A 6,000-nucleotide genomic window follows, 5' to 3' on the forward strand; every position below is an offset into this window, starting at 1 on the left:
GACCAATTGATTTTGACAAAAGTAAATTCAATGAGGGAAAAGAATGGTCTTTTAAACGACTGATACTGAGACAACTGAATTGTCCACATTCTCAGGGAATGTCAGCCTGCTATGTCAAGTGATGCCCATCTGAGTCACCGCCTATTGGCATCAGAGTTCACAATCTCTCAATATGATAATTATGGGTTAAATAATATGCTGTAACTTTCTGCTTCTCCTATTCGACAGACAGCCACATCTCATGCAGCGCCAGCTGCATCCCTGAGACACCATGGTGAAGGTGAAGCCTGGAGTGAATAGATATGACCATATTTGGGCTCCTGGTCACAAGGGCTGCTTTGAACTCTGATAAAGTGGATATTGTTGCCATCAATGACCCCTTCCTTGACCTCAACTACATGCCCTGCATGTTTCAGTATAGTACTACCCGCAGCAAATTCCATGGCACTGCCAAGGCTGAGAACGGGAAGCTTGTCATCAATGGAAATTCCATCACCATCTTCTAGGAACTAGATCTCACCAAAATCAAATATGGTAATACTGGCACTGAGTACATCGTGGAGTCCACTGCTGTCTTCACTGCCATGGAGAAGGTTGGGGCTCACTTTCAGGGGTGAGCCACAAGGGCCATCATCTCTGCCCCATCTACTGATGCCCCCATGTTTGTGATGGGTGTGAACCATGAGATGTATGACAACAGCCTCAAGATCATCAGCAATACATTCTGTACCACCAACTGCTTAGCACTCCTGGCCAAGGTCATCCATGACAACTTTGGTGTCATGGGAGTACTCATGACCATTGTCCATGCCATCACTGCCACCTAGAAAACTGTGGATGGCTCCTTCAGGAAACTGGCATAATGGATATGGGGTTATCCAGAACATCATCACTACATCTGCTGTCACTGCCAAGCCTGAGGGCAAGGTCATCCCTGAGCTGAGCAGGAAGCTCAATGGCATGGCCTTCCGTGTCCCCACCACCAATGTGTTGGTCGTGAATCTGACCTGCCATTGGGAAATACCTGCCAAATAAGATGACATCAAGAAGATGGTGAAGCAGCATTGGTAGGCTCCCTCAAAGGCATCCTGGGCTACATTGAGCACCAGGTTGTCTCCTCCAACTTTAACAGCATCATGCACTCTTCCACCTTTTCCACATTTCCTGGTATGGCACTGAATTTGACTACAGCAACAGGGTGGTGAAACTCATTGCCCATATGGCCTTCAAGGAATAAGACCCCTGGACCACCAGCCCCAGCGATAGTATGAGGAAAAGAGAGGCTTTAGCAAAATCTCTTTTCCATCCCCTACTTATTACTCTGTCTGCCAATTATCTTAGAGGAGAGGTCAAATAGACGCCATTCAACCAAGAGTTCCAGAGGCTGACAGTAATGGTATGGTAGCCAGCCTCTAAAGTGACTCCAGTGAGCTCTACCTCTTGGTATTTGTACCCTTGTGGGTGGGTTGAACCTAGTACCTTGCTTTTAACTAGTATAATATAATAAAAATGATGGAATGTCACTTTCATGATTAGGTTAGTAAGGATTGTGACTTTCAGCTTGCTTTTACAATTGCTCTTTCTCATTGGCTTTAACGAAGCAAGCTGCCCTGCTGGAGAGGACAATATAGTAAGGAACTGAGAGCAGCCAACAGTCAAGGGGAAACTGAGGCTCTCAGTCTAATAACCTTAGAAGAACTGAATCTTTCAACAACTATATAAGTGAACTTGAAAGTGGGCCTTTCTCCAGTGGAGTCTTCAGATGAAAACAGAGTTTTATGCCAATACAAGGGCTCTTGGAATTCCAATGTTTAAGGAAAAAAAGAGGCAGACTGTCCAACAAGCTGCTTTCTTTCCTTGGGGATTTCTTTTGCATTACAAAAATCCCTTCATTGAACCCAGTTTGAAAGCCACAGGTTTATTTCTCTAAAATAAATCTGTCTTTGACTATTGAGCCACATTTCGTGTTTCTTTTCCCTTTAATTCTTACATTTGGTGCCACAACCCAGGACAAGTGCTGAGGGCAGAGGCTCTTTTGCAACCCAGGAAACAGTGGGCAATGGCAGCTCATCCTGAGCTAACTCCTGGATTCTGGGGGTCTCTGGTCACTGGCCCCGTCTTTTCTCCTACTTCACTTTTCTAGCAATTTTCATGAGGAGGACAAATAACCTGAAGGGAACTGAGAGGCTCTGGCCAGGGCTACTCCCTAGAGTTCTCAAAACCCTCAGTCTTGGGAATCCACCTTCAACCACCCGCAGTGGATATTTCACTCTCTCCCCTCCTCTTCCCTCATCCTCTCTCTTTCTCTACCTCTCTTCTCTCTCCCTCTTTCTCTCTTCCTTGTGCGGCTCCAGTCTAAGAGGCCCTTTGCCAATTCCAACTGGAACATCCAGCATCAGACACTAATCCAGCTGACTGGTAAAATTTGCCCTCCCCTGACTTTCTCACGGTACCCAGGAAAGTCAGGTCTACCAACCCGGTCCTTGGAGGACTAGCGGGACTAAGCTAGAGGAAATCTTGGGGACACCCAGTTTTTTCTCAGCTTGACTATCCTCTTTAGAAAGAGTATTCCGGGTCTCTGTCTTTTGTCTGGGGACACCTAGAACAAAAAGAGACACCCTCGGCTTCTTCTCATCAGTCTACATGGGTGCCAAACAATTCCACATTCCTATGCCCTCTCCACTGTGCTGTCTCCTTCATAACCTCGCCAAACTTGGCTTACAGTGTTTGGTTTTTTATTGCAACATGGCCTGGCCCCAATACAAATTACACAATGACAGCAGATGGCCTGAAAATGGCACCTTTAACTTCCAAATTCTCAGGAACCTTGGCGACTTTATAACCGGGAATGTCAAATGACAAGAGGTTTTCTATATTCAGGCTTTCTTCTGCTTCTACTTAGATCCCAACCCTCCATGTGTCAAGCTTGCACCCACTCATGAAATCTTTCTTCTTGATAAAAACCCTCCCCTGGTCTCTTCTTCCTCTGAAACCCCTTTTTACCCTGCAGATGAACCTCCTCTGTATTCTCATCCATCTACATCATCTGCTCCTTGCCTGTTCGAACCCTCTGACTTGGTGGCCCCTCCTGTCCCCAAGCCTTCAGCCCCAAACCCTGCTCTTCCTCCTTCTCTACCTGTTACACGTTTAAAAACCACCTCTGCTATTCTCCCTCTCTGGGAAGTGGCTGGGACTGAAGGCATTGTTTGTGTTCAAGTCCCTTTTTTTCCATGTGTGATTTGTCACACATCAAGCAGTGTCTGCGAAAGAGGTCTTTCTCTAAAAATCCCTCTCATTATCGCAGGGAGTTCCTGCACATAATCCAGTCAAAAAGAGTGCTGAGCTTATTTAAAATGGATATTCGAGCTGTGAGTATATTCGAAAGGCCTTTATGTTTTTCTCTTCACATATCTTGTTTTCCTGGAAAAGTTTTTTTCTCAGTTAACTGAATTACTTTTCTCCACTCCATCTCACCACTCTTGGTGCATGCATGAAAAACCCTAAAATGACTTCTGATTGCCTGGGACTCCTTGGGAAAACACAAAAGGTGCCACAAATCCCATTTTGGGAAAAATTTCTAGTTTCCTTATGGAGCCCCTGGAATTAAAGGTAAATAAGTACCTCTCAAAATCTGTCTTTGTCTTCCAGCTATGCTTGTTTATTAGGCCCTGGAAACTGTTTTTCTAGCCCTGTTCTTAAAGGGCCTCACCCAAAGGCCAATAATCCAATTGGGAAATTAGCAAAAAAAAAAAAAAAAAAAAAAAATCTTATAGCTACTGAATCTGCTTGTCTGTGTGGCTATGTATGTGTTACGTGTGCAATGTCTATTAAAAGAGCTCTAATTAATTGACCTAAGAAAAATAAGCACTTAAATATTTTTAAGGGAAAAGTAAAAGCTGTGGGACCTTTTTGTTCATGTGACTTTAATCTTTAAAACTTCGTGATACAGTAAGATTAGAAATGTCTTAAGAGTTGCCAGCATACATTTTTATTTGCATTTATTGATCAAGCAGTTTCATACTTACTTCTGCCAAGTATTATAAGGTGTCAAAATTTGACACAGAGGTTACAAAACTATAACTCAGCCCAAACAGAATAATCTTTACTTGCGTAATTTTTTAATAAGTGAAACATCAATATTGGTTTAATGAAGATCGCCACATCTTGAACTATTGAGTAAAATCCCCTAACTTCTAATTTTATGGCCTTAGTCAGTTTGTCCGCAGACATGAAAGAAGTTTGTTTTGGGAAAGGACTGTTATCATCTTTAATATTAAAGAAAAGAGAATTTATATAAAAATGAATCTTATATGGTACATTCTTGTCCTAAAGTAAAGTAACTGGTTGTTTAAAGAAAGAAATGTTTACAATAATTCAGAAAGTCCAGACATGTTGGAGATTGTCTGCAAAGATCGTGAAAAATTTTATAAAGGGAATTTATGTAAGAAATGTTGTACAATTTAAAAGTGAGTAGACCTTCTGAATGCTTTATGAAATGTCACTATAACTTTTTTTTTTTTTTTTTTTTTTTGAGACTGGAGTCTCGCTCTGTGGCCCAGGCTAGAGTGCAGTGGCCGGACCTCAGCTCACTGCAAGCTCCGCCTCCCGGGTTTACGCCATTCTCCTGCCTCAGACTCCCCAGTAGCTGGAACTACAGGCGCCCGCCACCTCGCCCGGCTAGTTAATTTTTGTATTTTTTAGTAGAGACGGGGTTTCACCGGGTTAGCCAGGATGGTCTCAATCTCCTGACCTCGTGATCCGCCCGTCTCGGCCTCTCAAAGTGCTGGGATTACAGGCTTGAGCCACCGCGCCCGGCCTAAAATGTCACTATAACTCTTAACTGTACAAACTGCCTGATTTGTAGCTAGGTAAAACCTAGGACACATGGAGTTAAATGCTGGAATAAGCTAGAGCTTAACTGCATTTCTGTCTAGGTCCTAGACTCCACATTTAGCATATCATTAAAACCCCAAACTTATCAACAAAAGTAAAGGTTGCTAAAAGTTAGCAGTATAACATGAATGTAATACTATTGAAAAACCAGTTTGCATATACTTTTGGCAAAAAGATTTTAAGGAGGCATGAGAATGTGGATTTTTACCTAGATTAAAAGTTAAAGAATTGTTTTGAAGGTTTAAGAAAATTTTGGAAGGTTAATTGTACAGGAAATTCTGTGTGTAAACATATTGGCTAAAGTTGAAGAGGTATCATTTACATTTTCTGTAAATTGAGCCTTAAAATAAAAGCACAATGGGTTTCTCTTAAAGCGCTAACCTGCTCTTTAACAAAAATTATAAAGGGTTAAAAAGAGTCTATAAAAATCTTACCTTATGGTCAAACATAAACTTGGGTAAATGCGTCTACAAGGTTTTATTAACAATTGAGCACACTAATATAAAGCTAAAATTTAGCTTATTTGGTATAAAATCATACAGGAAGAATTGTAAAATATAAAATGGTGTTTGGCTTTCTTTGGGCTATATTTGTATAAATACGTTATTGGTATGTGTTCCAAAGTTATGGGAGACTCTAATTCTGATATATCTCAGTGTACATTATCAGTAATAATTAAAATAGTATTGTGTGCCACAGAGGAAACAGATATCCTTGTCAATTATGCCTTTATAGCTACCCTAAAACTTTGTGTCATCCGTAAACAATTGTTGTCTTGTTTAGGTCCTCTTTAGAAGGTGGTTTTATAATCAGTTATAAGGCACTAACACATTTGGAATATACTTGTTTCTCTCTACCTGATTTTCTCCAAAATTTGGAAACTGTGAGTATTCTTAAGTTACGGCAATACAGTTATTTGCACAAGTACAATAAGAATCTGCTTTCTTTTGTAACAGGACACAATTGGATAAACTGGTTATTTCACCAAGGCTTTGACTGGAATGGTGTGCTTTCCTTCAAGGAATCAAACTTGACTTATGGAGCCAATAAAGCCCTTGGAAACTGGCCTCATATTTTGTGTACACAGTCCCTGTACAGGGTTTCTGA

General features: G+C 41.4%; 1 pseudogene; it reads left to right on the forward strand.

Moving 5' to 3' along the window:
* Nucleotides 1–230: 230 nt before the first annotated feature.
* On the forward strand, nt 231–1,903 carry LOC103224103 (glyceraldehyde-3-phosphate dehydrogenase pseudogene; annotated as a pseudogene).
* Nucleotides 1,904–6,000: the final 4,097 nt, after the last annotated feature.

Source organism: Chlorocebus sabaeus, chromosome 20 (assembly GCF_047675955.1).
Source record: "Chlorocebus sabaeus isolate Y175 chromosome 20, mChlSab1.0.hap1, whole genome shotgun sequence".
Lineage (NCBI taxonomy): Eukaryota > Metazoa > Chordata > Mammalia > Primates > Cercopithecidae > Chlorocebus > Chlorocebus sabaeus.